Genomic DNA, 15,559 nt, shown 5'->3' with positions numbered 1-15,559 from the left:
TTTTCTGAAGCTGATCCGGACCCGTCTCTAGCGGCGGATGCTGTGTGCAGAAGGCAGCTGACAACAGCTGGAAAGTGACGTCACTCATAGAGTTACTGTGGGGTTTCTGGTGCTGGCTGCCTCTCCTGCACACACCTACATAGAGAATCCGGCGCTGACCGCTCAGTTTGGAACTGGAGCAAAGAGACTGCAGAAAGAAATGTATATCGATTTTTGCTTTACAGGGTTAGATGGATTCATTTTAGAATGTGGCTGCCAGTAGATTTAGAGTTAGTTTTTGGCTGAACTTGTACTTTAACCACTTCAGCCCCGGAAGATTTGGCTGCTCAATAACCAGGCCATTTTTTTGCAATACGGCACTTGTCACTTTAACTGACAATTGCGTGTTCGTGCGACGCTGTACCCAAACAAAATTGACGTCCTTTTTTTCCCCACAAATAGAGCTTTCTTTTGGTGGTATTTGATCACCTCGGTTTTTACTTTTAACCGCTTCCCGACTGCCTCACGCCGATATATGTCGGCAGAAGGGCACGTACAGGCTGAATCACGTACCTGTATGTTGCCCTTTAAGAGGCGGCGAGGGCGTGTGTGGGACCCTACTCATGAAGCGGGAAAGCTTTTTTGGGGGATATTTATTCTAGCAAAAAGTTAAAATAATGCGTTTTTTTCAAAATTATCACTCTTTTTTTTGTTTATAGCGCAAAAAATAAAAATCCCAGGGGTGATCAAATACCACTAAAAGAAAGCTATATTTGTGGAAAAAAAGGACATCAATTTTGTTTGGGAGCCACGTCGCATAACCGCACAATTGACAGTTAAAGCGACGCAGTGCAGAATCCCAAAAAGTGCTCTGGTCAGGAAGGGAATAAATTCTTCCAGGGCTGAAGTGGTTAAACAAAAGAAAAGTGACAATCTTGAAAAAAACACAATATCTTTTACTTTTTGCTATAATAAATATCCCACATTTATTTATTTCTTCAGTTTAGGCCGATATGTATTCTTCTACATATTTTTGGTTAAAAAAAAAAACGCAAAAAGCGTATATTGATTGGTGCACAAAAGGTAGAGCATCTACCAAATAGGGGATAGATTTATGGCATTTTTATTTTTATTATCTTTTCTACTAGTAATGGCGGCGATCTGCGATTTTTATCGGGACTGCGATATTGCGGCGGACAAATTGGACACTTGAGACATTTTTGGGACCATTGACCATACAGCGATCAGTGCTATAAAAATGCACTGAGTACTGTATAAATGTCACTGGTAGGGAAGGGGTTAACACGAGGGGGGCGATCAAGGTATTAACTGTGTTCCCTCACTGTGTTCTAACTGTAGGGGAGATGGGACTGTCTAGGAGGAGAGAGAGATCGGTGTTCATACTATGAACACACAAGCTGTCTCTACTCCCCTGAAAGAACCGGGATTTGTGTGTTTACACACAGAGATCCCAGTTCTTGCTTTGTCATGAGTGATCGTGGGTGCCTGCCAGACATCGTGCCCACCGGGCACATGCTACGGGTGCGTGCACCCCCTAGGAAATGCAACATAAGGAAACGTTGATTTGCCAAGCCGAGCCAACCTGCCGCAGTGCCACAGTTTGGCGTATGGTCCGGAAGTGGTTAATGTGGAATTCTAGGCTCTAACTAACTATGCCTAAAACCGCTCCCCCCCCCCCCCCCACCTTCTAACTTTTATTCTTATTCTTCCTGTAGAAGGAAGATGCTTATACCCACCTCCTACCCAGCCACTGTACATATACGGCCGGGTGGGCGCTTCCTCCTTCTGAGTGGATGTTCAGGAACGTCCTTCACAGCACGATCCCGATGCACTCGTGTCACCCGGACACGGTGCATCTCAGATCAGCAGGAGGGCTGTGATTGGACCTCCTGATCACATGATGGCTGTGTCCAATCACAGCCATCATGTAACGTAAATAGAGAGCCGGTTGCTAGGTGATCAGCTCTCTTCTCCTGACACGGAAGTTGTCAGTGAGTAGAGAGCGAGCAGATCACTGCAGCCGGCCAGTGATCAGTGAGTATAAGCTGTTTTTTTACACACTGATCACTAGCCCAGTGTCCCCACACAATGTCCCCACAACAGTATCGCCACACACACATGTGCCCACACAGTAAAAACACCCAATGATCATCTGCATACATATGTCTGTGATCACACAAACCAATTATTATGCACTTAATGGGATTTTTTTTTACCAAAGACATGTAGCAGAATACATTTTGGCTTAAATTTATGACAAAATTAGATATTATTTGATTTCTTTTAAAGTAGAAAATATTGTTTTTTTTTTTTCAAATGTTTCACTTTTTTTCGCTTATATCGCCAATATCGTGAATAAATACCACCAAAATAAAGTGTGTGAACAAAATGACAAAAATGTAATTTGAGTACAGTGTTGCATGACTGCGCAATTGTCATTAAAAGTGCAAGAGCGCTGAAAGCTGGAAATTGACCTGGGAAGGAAAGGGGTGAAAGTGCCCAGCATTGAAGTGGATACTTGCCTATTCTGAGGGTACTCCAGTCTGGTTATGTGATCTCCCCAGTGGCCATCTTCAGGGGAGGGAAGAGAACGTTGACAATGGCCGGAATGACTGGGCCGTGATGTCCCCAATAAGCACATTGAGGCATCCATTATTGGTTGCCCTCCTCTCCACTGAAGTCACTGCTGTAACTGGACCAGAGCACTCTGAGGTAAGTATAAACATCTTCCTTCTATATGGTAGTTAGTTTAGAAGTTAGGAGTGGGAGCAGTTACAGAATTGGTTAGTTAGAGCCGAGCCTGGAATTCCATTTTAAGCCACTTTGGACGGTGTAGATGTAATAGGGGTTGTTACTGCTGCAAAGTATGCTTGAATCCTTTGTCATTATAAAATATGTTATCCATTTTCAGTTTGAAACAAACTCAAAATTTAGATGATATTTTTGACTGCATTGGCTGGGCAACAAGCAACCCCAGTAACTTTCTTGACCCATTTAAACTGCATCATTCACCTCATATGACAGCCTTCCAGAATGACCGCTCTCGACCTCTTCCCACCAGGGAAATGCCAATTAGTATCCATCCACAATACTTGTCAGTGCCATCAGTGATGCCTATCAATGCCATCTATCAGTGCCGCATATCAGTTCCCATCAGTGTCGCCTATCAGCGCCACCCATGAATGCCCATCAGTGCAACCTATCAGTGCCGCCTTATCAGTGCCCGTCGGTGCTGCCTTATCAATCAGCCATCAGTGAAGGAGAAAAATTACTTATTTACAAAATTTTATAACAGGAACAAAAGAAAAATATTTTTTTTAGGTATTTTTTTTTTTTTTTTTAGCAAAAAATAAATAAAAAATGCAGAGGTGATCAAATACCACCAAAAGAAAGCTCTATTTGTGAGAACAAAATGATAAAAATTCTGTTTGGTTGCAGTGTAGCATGACTGCGCAATTGTCATTTAAACAGCGACAGCAATGAAAGCTGAAAATTGGCTTGGGCAAGAAGGGGGTGTAAGTGCCCAGTATTGAAGAAGTTAAAAACACACAAATGCTAGTATATCCCTACAGTGCCATCTATAGTTCGGAGTGCATAGTACATGCTGTTGCACTTCCAGCATCTGAAAGATTTCTAAATTCCTCTTTAAAAGACAAGTATTGGATTTTTTTTTTTTGACAATCATACTTACCTAGTTGAATGCAGCATCTATCCCCCGCTGGCTCTAACACTGAGAACTGAGCAATTAAACCCTGCCAATCACTCAGTTGTCAGGGCTCTCTGAGCAGAGAGCTGGTGACTGTCATTCACCAGCCCTCTGCTCTGTCCCCTGTCACTCACTGGAGTGCTGGGCTGTGGAGGGGGTGAGAGCTTCCGGCTCAGGCTCTCAGCCTCTCGTTGAGAGGCTGAGCCAGATGCCAGTCCAGGGACCTGGGCGGATCCTGACCATATGGTCTCGATCTTTCCAGAGCCTGGACTGGCTTTGTGACATCAGCAGACAGCGGATTTCAGCCCCACTGTCTGCTGAAAACGGATTACAGGAGTGCAGTCAAACGAGCTTTGAATGTTATTCTCTTTTAAGCATGTACTTCTCTTCTACTGTTTTCTTGGAACTTTTTTCAAAAACGAAAACTGTCTCCAAAGCTCCAAAAAGTTGTTCAGTGGTGTCTATATTTGCTATTCAGCTTCTTGTGCCTTAGGATACATTGTGCTACCTTTTTCAAGCAGAAACGGCTGATGGTCCGTTCTAAAAATTAAACACATTCATCTATGGGTGGAATCTGGTGTTGGTTATGTGATTAGATAAGGCACTGAGATCTTGAGGATTGTAGAATTCAACTTTTCTTGCATTGGAGAACAGCATACATGTGTGACAACAGCATTACAGGAGAGATTCAAAGAAAAAAATATTCCTTTCTGTGCAGAATATACAAGCTTTTTTAAAGACACATGCTAGTATATCCCTATATACCCCTATAGTTCGGCATGCATAATACAAGCTGTTGCACTTCCAACGTCCAACGTGAGTTCACACCTTTGCGAATTGGCATCCACTTCGCAATAGCAGGAGATTTTGACCGGCTCTCTTTGGAGCCGGTTCACATATCTCCGGTGCAGCTGTGGTGCGAATTTGCACAGGAGTCCTGTGCGTCTTTTGGTCCGTTTCAGGTCTGAATTCAGCCAAAAATTGGGGATGAAATTGGACCTGAAATGGTGAATCAGGACGCATTGGACCCCTGCTGTCAGCCTAAAAGAGAAGAGCAAGCACTGTATTTTTTGTGTGTGAAAAAAACGTGTATTTTTTCCTTTAATAAATTAATTCAGCTGAAGAGGTATTCTGATGCTAGTTATGACAACTACAACTACAAACTGCAGTAAAGTGGTTTCAGCTGAAAAAAATTTGACTTTTATCTTGAGTCTCTGGATCTAGAGCAAGACTCAAATGAACTCAAAAGTTACAGCTGAGAAGATATAATGCATCAGCAGTGTCAAACTACTGACCAGTCATATGTTCCAGTGCAGAAACAGACTGTTATTGCCAGTGAAGTTGGAACCAATTAGCAGGCACAAACAAGGAAATTATGGCTAAAGGAAGTATAAAAGGGTAAAATTACTTCTCCCAAAAAGTAATTGCGTTAGTAACTCGGTTACTATATTGGAAAAGTAGTTACTCAGCAAAGTAACTGACTTTTTTTTAAATATTCTATAGACAGGACTAGCGAAGGAAGTGAATGTCACCGCCTCCATCGGAGAGATTGACACCTCGCGAGCCCCGTCGCCTGGTATGGATTTAAAGGGGAACCCCTATCCCGAAAAAATGGCGTGGGGGTCCCCCCAAACTCTATAGCAGACCCTTATCCGAGCATGCAGCCTGGTCGGTCAGGAAAGGGGATGGGGACAAGCGTACCAGGCAACGTGCCCTCAACATGGGGGGTGCCCTGCAGTCCCCCCAATCCCAAAGCACCTTGTCCCCATGTTGATGAGGACAAGGGCCTTTTCCCGACAACCCTGGCTGTTGGTTGTCGGGGTCTGCGGGCGGGGGGGTTATCAGAATCCGGGATCCACCTTTAATAAGGCCCCCTACCCTATGTGAATGAGTATGGGGTACGATGTAACCCTACCCATTCACCTGGGGGAAAAAGTGTTAATAAAAAAAAACACAACACAGGTTTTTAAAGTACTTTATTAGACAGCTTTGGGGGTCTTCTTCCGACTTCGGGGGGCTTCTCGTCGGGCTCCTCCACTAGCTTCTGCTCTTTTACCACTAGCTCTTTTACTAGTGGAGGAGCCCGGCTTTCTCCTTCGTCCCCACCGAGTCTGGGGGTCTTCTTCCGACTTCGGGGGTCTTGTCCAGCTCTTCGCTTCTTCTGCCGGGCCTCCACTATCTTCTTACAGCTCTTTTACTAGCTTTGGCCCGGTCTTGACGCTGTCGCTTGTTGCTGTTGCCGCTGCCGCCTTCTTCTTCCCTTCTTCTCTTCTTCTTCTTCCTTCTGATGTTGATACGCCGTAATGGCAGGGACACGTTGTGCGGCGACTTATATAGGCATAAGGGGCGGGTCACCGGGTGATGTCACATGGTGACCCGGCCCCTTATGATGTTACAGCCCCAGCATCCCCTGGGACTGTAAAATCATAAGGGGCGGGGTCACCATGTGACATCACCCGGTGACCCCGCCCCTTGTGCCTATATAAGTCGCCAGACAAAGCGTCCCTGCCATTACGGCCTGAGAGAGCGTTGTGTCAACATCAGAAGGAAGAAGAGAAGAAGAAGGCGGGGGATGCGACCGCATCAACCGACAAGACCGGGCCAATGCTAGTAAAAAAGCAGTAAGAAGATAGTGGAGAAGAGGCAAAGAGTGGAACAAGACCCCTGAAGTCGGAAGAAGACCCGTGGACGGCGGCGAAGGAGAAAGCCGGGCTCCTTCGCTAGTAAGAGAGCTAGCGGTAAAAGAGCAGAAGATAGCGGAGGAGCCCGGCAAGAAGACCCCCGAAGTCAGAAGAAGACCCCTGGAGCTGTCTAATAAAGTACTTTAAAAACCTGTGTTGTGTTTTTTTAATTAACACTTTTACCCCCAGGTGAATGGGTAGGGGTACATTGTACCCCATACTCATTCACATAGGGTAGGGGGCCGGAATCTGGGGGCCCCCTTATTAAAGGGGGCTCCCGAATTCTGATAAGCCCCCCACCTGCAGACCCTGACAACCAACCATGTTGATGAGGACAAGGTGCTTTGGGGTAGGGGGGCCCCCTTCCCCAAAGCACCCCCCCATGTTGAGGGCACGTGACCTGGTACGGTTCGGGGGGGGCGCTCGCTCATCCCAACTCCCTTTCCTGACCGGCCGGCCTGCGTGCACGGGTAAGGGTCTGCTATGGACTTTGGGAGGACCCCCACGCCGCTTTTTCAGAGTATGAGTTCCCCTTTAAATCCATACCAGGCGACAGGCTCGCGAGGTGTCGATCTCGCCGATGGAGGCGGCGACACTGACTTCCTTCGCTAGTCCCGTCTACCTGGAGTCACGGTCAAAATGAATGGACTTTACTCCGTGTGTGGGCAAGTCCATTCATTTCAGAGTCCGCCGGACTAGCACACAATCGAGCGGACTGCCGAGGGTAGACTGGATACCTCTCTGGCTAGGCGGGACAGGATGGGGCGGTCCAGACAGGATGTAATTGCGGTAACACCACCCAAGTAATGGGAACGGCATTACCATGAGGGGAAGAGTAATCAGTTAGATTACTCATTACCCTCTAAAGTAACTGCGTTAAGTAGCTCAGTTTATTTTAACTTACATCACTGGTGGGGGGGCGTGTCCGGATGTAACAGGAACTAGACGTGTTCCAGAGGAGCTCCGCTGATCCTGATACAATCAGCAACCATCCTGCACCTACATAGCGCAGGGAGGCCTCAAACTTTCCCCACAGGACACCGGACACCAGCTGCACCAGCCCCGGTGAAAATTGCGGTGCTCACCGGTTTGATTCAGCCTTAACAGGGTCACGGCCAGCGCTGTACTCCGGCCGCCATCTTGGGGCCTACCTGCCTCGGACATCCTCAGGCATCCTCGGGCTTGGTATCAGCGATCCGAGGGAGGAGAGGTGACGCTTCCACACACCTCGGCATCGGTCACCCCCGGGGGTTATAGGACGAAGAGGGAGCCCACGCCATCGAGGGAGATTCGCGGGGCCGCTCCCGGGAGCTTGCGGCCGCCGCCATCTTGCGGCCTAACAATCCACGGCCATCCTTCCACTGCCGCCGCCTGAGGGCCTCCCGGGTTCCCCCCACAGACTCTCGGGAGCCTGCTGCATCTGGCCCAGCCTATATTGTGAAGCGCAGCCGGCCGATTGCATCCGATCGGGCCGCGGCCGGTTCCACACTGAGGAGAGCTGCCGCCATCTTGAGGCCTACCTGGCCTCCGACATCCCCGGGCTCAATTTACAGCGATCCACAGGGGGGTGAGGCGGTGGACCCCCCCACACTTTCGGAAGAGGCTGAGTTGAACGGGGGCCTTGAGAGACACCAGGAGATCTATCCAGGCTTTTTACATGTGCCATCTTGTGGCCTACTACATCAGGCTTCTCCCCCACCTCAAGGTACAGTGCCAGCTTACTAGACTACCCTCCCTGTGTCCCAATCTGCTCCCTGGAAGCAATACACCCCTCTCCTTGTGCCACCAGCTGGATCCCAGAGTTGCTGCTTCCTTTTCCCTGTGCCTTCATCCTCACAGCGGCTGCCCTTTGCCGGGGGTCCTGTCCCTGTGCAGAGGCTCACCACTACCTCTCCCACTGTTCCAGCGGAACCCCGGAACTTGCCCGTTGCCCCCCCAATAGGGAGAATTAGCTCCTGTGTCAGGGTGTCAGCCCAGGCACGGGTTTTATTCTACTGACAGACCGCAGGCTCTCAGCTCATACACTCCTTCCAGATTTTCCCCATCCCAAGGGGAACCTCGGATGGGTCATCCCAAGACTCGCTACTCTAAATCCGGCTCCAAAACTCCCCGCCGATGGCAGCCTCGTCTGCAGGGCGGTCGGCGGCTGAGATGGCGTCCGGTACGCGGGCAGTGGCGGACTCGGGGGAGGTGGGGGCTCCCACAGGGGCAGAGATCCTAGCAGCCATAACATCCTGCAAGGAAACCCTCACAGCAAAGATCGACTTCTTGACTGTGGATGTCGGGCTCATCCGCCAGGATATGGATAAGTTCCGGTCACGCGTTGCCGAAGTGGAGGACAGGGTTTCCGCGGTGGAGGACACGGTCCGATCGGATTCCAGGGAGGTGAAGGCCTTGCAGCTCCAGGTGAAGGCACTCCAGGAACGGGCAATAGATACTGAAAACCGCCTTAGGCGTAACAATATCCGTATACTTGGGCTCCCCGAGAGAGCTGAGGGCTCCAAACCCGCTGAATTCACTGAGCAGCTGCTATCCAATTTGTTCAATCTGGGGGACGTGCCGCCCACCTTTGTAGTGGAAAGAGCCCACCGCTCCCTCCGAGGCCCGGGGCACCTCCGCGCCCTTTCCTGTCGCGGCTGCTAAACTATCGTGATCGGGACCGCATCCTGGCGGCGGCTCGTACCATGCCTGAAATCAAGTATGAGAACACCAAACTGCTCTTTTTCCCAGACTTTTCTCAGGAGGTGCAGCAAAGACGCAAATCCTTTACTGATGTGAGACGCCGGCTTCGAGAACGAGGAATCCGTTTTGGTCTTTTGTATCCCAGCAGATTAGGGATTACTGATGGTGACAGCACTCGCTTTTTCGATACTCCAGAGGCTGCGGCGGCTTGGCTGGACGCCCGCTAAACATAAGCGATCACGAGGAAGAATGACCGACCACAATCAGTTGCTAAGTATCCCTCTTCTTTTCAACAGGACTGTCTTTTGCTGCTTCCCTGCATTGACTGCTTTCTGCCCCCAGTCCTCTCCTCCCTATTGCATCCCCCTTGCACCCTTACTGAGTATATAAAGTAACACTTTTACTCCTGCTTAAGGAGCTCCAATGACTACCACTGAATTACCTCACCTTTGTTCAGAAGCGCCCCCTGTTTACCCCTCTGTTCTCCCCCTCCACATTTGGACTCTCCTCCCGCACTAGAGAAGGACTCTCTCTGGAAGGTCTGTATCCACCTTCGGCCCAGTGGCCCAACGTCCAGGGGTCCCAGTGACTTAAAGACTCTATGTTTTTTCTAGTTAAGGGACGAAACCCTGCATCAGGTTATATGGCTCTCTGGCCTACCGTTTGGGCCATTGAGCTTGGTTCTCATGATGTTTGGGTAGGGTGTTTTATGTTTTGGGGGGAGGGGTTTTTCTGTTTTAAAGTAATGAAAAAGTACTGTGCTGCTCATAGGCCGCTGATTGTATGTGCTCAATTTGGGTCAGTCTATATTTCTTGGTTGGTTAGGTTCATCCTGTTTCGGTTTCCCCCTGGTGTTCCATGATGGCCCCCTCAGATGCTGAGTTGCTGACCGTTATATCGTGGAACATCAGGGGGCTTAATTCTAAATATAAACGGTCGCTGTTATTCCATTATTTAAAGCTACATAACCCCCACATAGTACTGCTACAGGAAACGCACTTGACTGGCAGTAAGGTTCTGACTTTGAAAAAACCCTGGGTGCAAAGGGCGCTTCATACGACCTACTCCTCGTACTCTCGGGGGGTTTCTATATTGATTAGTAAACGAGTCCCGTGTACAATCCATGAGGTCCATTTGGACCCCCAGGGGAAATTTGCTATGGTGGTGTTGAGTATTTTCGATAAGAAATATATCATTGTGAACGTCTATCTGCCTCCTCCGAGTCAGATACACATTCTGTATACACTGTATGAGAGGCTGGCTCCGCATTGTCCGGCGAGTGTCCTGTTTATGGGTGATTATAATGCCACACTGTCACGTGATCTTGATAGACCCTCCCCACAATCTGCTTTCAATCCTAATCTTGGTGTGTGGGCCCAGGCAACAAAATTCCAAGAGGTATGGAGGTGGTTACATCCCCAAGAAAGAACGTACTCCTGCTTCTCATCTACATTTAAAACGTCCTCCCGCATTGATTTGGCTTTTGCCAATGATACCCTCCTGGCTAGTATCCGGGAGGCTAGTTATCTTCCCTCTGGCCTATCTGACCATCACCCTCTTAAGCTTATCATTGGGACCTCCAGGACAAGGAGCAAAGCCCTCTGGAGGTTACAGCCCTACTGGGTCAACAATGAGACAGTACACGATAGGGTTTCTCCCTCCTTGCGGGACTATTGGGTGCATAATGCGGGGTCAGCTTCCCTGGAGACAACATGGGATGCTTCCAAAGCCCACGGCAGGGGTCAGTACATCTCGGCCGTGGCGGCGGTTAGGGCGGAACTCGGGGATAAGGTCTCTGACCTTCAGCACAAGGTGGAAGAGGCTCTCAGGCACTACTCAGCCTCGGCTATGGTATCTAACTTTGAACACCTTTCATCGCTTCGGCGAGAATTACATCTCCATGTCTCGGACACTACCAGGCTTGGTATACAGCATAGTAGACAGAAGTACTTTGAACATGGGGACAAGAACAGTAAGCTACTAGCGATGTTAGCACGGCAGGACAGGCCCCTAGCGGTTATTTCAGAAATACTCACGGCAGATGGGGCGTTGGTTACCTCTCCGGAGGACATTCTACTTGCCTTCACCGGGTTTTACACCTCCCTATATGCTTCCTCGCTCCTCGATGATTTTGATCCCACTCCTATGACCGCCAGGTTGGACACGTTAGCATTGGGGTGGCTCTCTGATGCAGAGAGACTACTCCTTGTCTCAGAGATCACACCGGAGGAGGTGACGATGGCCATCGGGTCTTTCCCGGCTGGGAGGACCCCGGGGCCCGATGGAATACCTATTGAGTATTATAGAGCCCACGTAGAATTACTTGCCCCCAGGTTGGCTCAGCTGTATCGTGAGTGTCTTCAACAGGGTTCCCTGCCGTCCTCTATGAGGGAGACCCATATTGTCCTCATCCCAAAACCTAATAAGGACCCCAGGTTGTGCGCCTCCTACAGGCCAATAGCACTCCTAAATTGTGACTTAAAAATACTAACCAAAATATTGGCCACTAGACTCAATAAGGTGATTAAATCTCTGATTGACCCTGACCAAACGGGCTTTATGCCGGGTAGATCCACAGACATCAACACCGACTATTTTCTAATATCCATGCCCCCCATACTAATCAAGGCACTAGGACTATTGCCACCCTTGATATGGAGAAGGCATTTGACACGGTAGAGTGGGTGTATCTATGGGAGGTGCTCAGAAGAATGGGTTTTCCACTGAAGTTTATTGCCTGGTTGCGCACATTGTACATCGGTCCCCTAGCATGCATTAAACTGAATGGCTCCTTGTCTCCTCAGTTCCCCCTGCGGAGGGGCACCAGGCAGGGATGCCCTCTCTCCCCATCCTTGTTCGCCCTGGCAATGGAACCTATTGCGGAGGCCCTCAGATGCTCGGCCAACATCCGTGGACTTAGGGTGGGCTGGCTGGAGGAGAGAGTGGCTCTCTATGCGGATGATTTACTGCTTTTTTTAAACGATGCTGTTGACTTTTTGCGGGGAGCACTCGGAATCATGGATGATTTTTCCGCCTTCACCGGGTTAAGGGTGATCTGGCATAAGTCTCAGCTTTTCCCAGTGGATGAGGGGGCCAGGTCCTCCTCGTCCCCCTCTACCCCACTTCAATGGGTGGATAGGTTCACCTATTTAGGTATCATTATTTCAAGGGAGAGTGGGGATTTTGTCCGGCTTAATCTTGAACCTGTCCTGATAGGGATTAAATCCAAACTAAGGGCATGGGGTAATCTTCCCCTCTCCCTCATGGGGCGCATTAACCTTCTAAAAATGAAAGTCCTCCCCAAACTAACGTACATATTTAGGAATTCCCCACAATGGCTAAATAAAACTGTCTTTAATTCTCTTAAACAACTCTTCCTTTCATTTATTTGGGGATCTGGAACGCCTAGATTCAAGTATACCACTCTGACCAGGCCTGTGGACAGTGAGGGCTTGGCTCTCCCGGACTGCCACAAATACTTCTTGGCTACTCAGCTTGTAACTGTCCACTGGTGGTTGCTGCCAGATCTGACCAATTCTGCTACGGTGTTGGAGGCAGCTATAGTGGGGTCTCTGGAGGCCTTGAAAGTGTTGATATTCTGGGGGCCAAAAACACCTCATTGCCTCACCCCTTCCATGCGCACCACTATGAGGGCATGGAGGGTGGGGGAGGCGCTGAGAGCATCCCCGCCGAACACCTGGTCTCCTCACACCCCCCTGTGGCTGAATCCTAACCTACCACAGTTCACCACTATCCCGGATCCTCAGGCCTGGGCCAGATACAAAATACTGACTCTGGAGCATGTTATCACCATGGGGAACTTGCTCCCTTTCATGTATTGTGTACAAAGTTTAACGTGCCTGCACGGGCTCATTTCAGGTATCTCCAGATCGCCCATGCTCATAGATGTCAGTTCTTAGGTCAACCAGTCATAATGGAATACTCGGAGCTCGAGTCCACCCTTCGGGTGAAGGATTTGGAGAAACCCACTTCTCAGATTTATGGGTCCTTGTTGGTTGCTGCCATCCCCGAACTGTCCTCCCTATGCAGGAAGTGGGTGGGGGACATACCGGAACTAGACGACGATGATTGGAGGGAAATTTGGGTGTTCCCGTTCTCTCCACTGGTCTCGGCCATGGACAAACTTGTTCAGTATAAAATTATACACAGAGCGCACTACACACCCCATAGAATGCACCAGATGTCGCCAACACATTCCCCGGTGTGCTGGAGATGCTCGTATCAGCCAGGGGAGTTTTTTCACATTTTCTGGGCTTGTCCAGCAATCGGGCATTACTGGAAGGAAGTTCTCCAGGTGATAGTTAACATTACTAAGATTAGTATTACTTATGATCCTAAATGTTGTCTGCTGGGGCTGGTGGAGCAGCTGATAATCCAAAGAGCTAGGAAAATACTCATATCCTTATTACTATACTATGCACGTAAGGCCATCACAATGAATTGGAAGCAATCATCTCCCCCCTCTGTCAAGTTCTGGAAGGGTCTAGTGAATGCCAGTTTGCCCCTTTACAGAGCCACCTACGAGGGCAGGGGATGCCCAAAAAAATTTGAAAAGGTGTGGACTTGTTGGTTAGCTGATAGCACTACGGCAACTGATGCAGTAACTAACCCTTAGACCAACATTAAGGTCATGATATGGTAATAGACTGACCCAGGTATTACTTGAATTTCTATGCTATGACATCGTATACTTATGCTTTTGAGCACGGATTCTCCTGCTGTTAACCTCTCCCCACATGGGGGTTTAGATAAGTTTAGTTTTGTTTGTATCGGTCTGCCTGGTTGAGGCCTGTTGTTGCTTCAGAGGCAGACCGATCATGTTGTGTTACCTGATATGCCCTGCTGTGGTCTGTAGCTGCAGCAGAGATTTTGCCCCTGCGTGGGTACTGTTGGCCCATGTGTGGGCAATTTTCTATGCTATTGAAAAACTCAATAAAAAAGATTTTACAAAAAAAAAAAAACTTACATCACTGGTACTGAGGAATACATAAATGTTATTATCCTTGAAAATACCAGCCAGGCTTCATTGCTTCTTAATACACCATAATAATAGACCATTCCACAGTGCTGTGGAAAAGCCAACTTTCCAGGGGGCATCGGTTTTAGGGCTCAGCCAGGCAAGAGACAATCACTGCTTGGATAGAGCAGACATGACATAATCATGATCAAGGGCATACAACAACAGTTTTCCTGGTGAGATACAAAAAATACATAGCAGGTGATCCATTTCATGAGCAATAACCCAATTACGTCTATCACAATAAAATAGATCAAAATAGAAAACAGCAGATTTCTTAAGTTTTTCTAATCTGCACTGGAAACAGCAGGAATCTGATTGGTTGCTCTGGGACATAAAAACATTATGTTTTTATTATTTTTTCATACACCAGTCTCCGTGGATTTCCAGGACTGCATGCTTGGAATTGCCTGGAACACTCTGTAATCAACAACCACAGCTGTTAAAAATCACATTATGTTCCAAAAAATCTGTGAAAAAAATCACACAACAACACTGAATTGTAGAATACAACTGATTGTGCAATCCAACAAAAACAGTTGAGTTATAAACATGTTAAATGCATTGGTAAGCTACTATCTTTTTTCTTACCATATGTGTTCTAAAATAACCTTAGTATAAAAATGTATTCACGTATAAGTTAACAAATTGCTGATTTTTAACTCAATCGTGCAGTAGTAACAAACCCATTTTTTTTGCTTAACACATTAAGCACAATAATATTAACTTGCCCAGTAGACCAGTTGTTAAAATTCCTACCCAAGCACTTGCAGTTTACAACTTTCAGTGTTGCTGGCTCCTGCTTTTTCAGTACTGAACTTCCAATCTCTAGGAAAGAATTAAAGTGATTGTAAAGGCATAATTAAACAAAATAGAAACTATATCATACTTGCCTGCTCTGTGCAATGGTTTTGCACAGAGCAGTCACAATCCAACCCTTCTTGGGTCCCCACTGGTGTTCATGGCTCCTCCCTTCTGCCAAGTGCCCACATAGCAAGCCACTTGTTATAGGGGCACTCATGCATGCTCGCTCCAGAGCCAGCTTTGTGTGTCCATAGACACGCAGAACGTGACTCTACTCTGCGCCCCACCCCCCCACTCCCTCATTGGCTGTGGTTAACAGCAGCCAATGGCTCTCACTGCTGTCTCTGAGCCAATGGAGAAGGGAGAGAGCCCAGGATGAGGCTCAGGTAAGAATGTGGGGGGGGGGGGTATTGGGAGCTGCACAGAGAGTTTTTTACCTTAATGCAGACAATGCATTAAGAGGAAAAAACTTCAGCCTTTACAACTACTTTAACTATTTATAATGCATTCTCCAGTCTATCTGACAGTGTGGAGATGGTAGGAACAGGGGGAGGCCTTGCCATCCAAGTCTATTTATGCACGCAGCATAGGTACACATAGCACTATTTCCTGAATGCAAATGTGGCTCCATAGCAAACTGCAAGAGAA

The sequence above is a fragment of the Lithobates pipiens genome, unplaced genomic scaffold, assembly GCF_037356315.1.
Source record: "Lithobates pipiens isolate NorthernLeopardFrog02 unplaced genomic scaffold, aLitPip1_a1.2 Scaffold_16, whole genome shotgun sequence".
Taxonomy (NCBI): Eukaryota; Metazoa; Chordata; class Amphibia; order Anura; family Ranidae; genus Lithobates; species Lithobates pipiens.
This window is presented reverse-complemented; position numbering follows the sequence as displayed.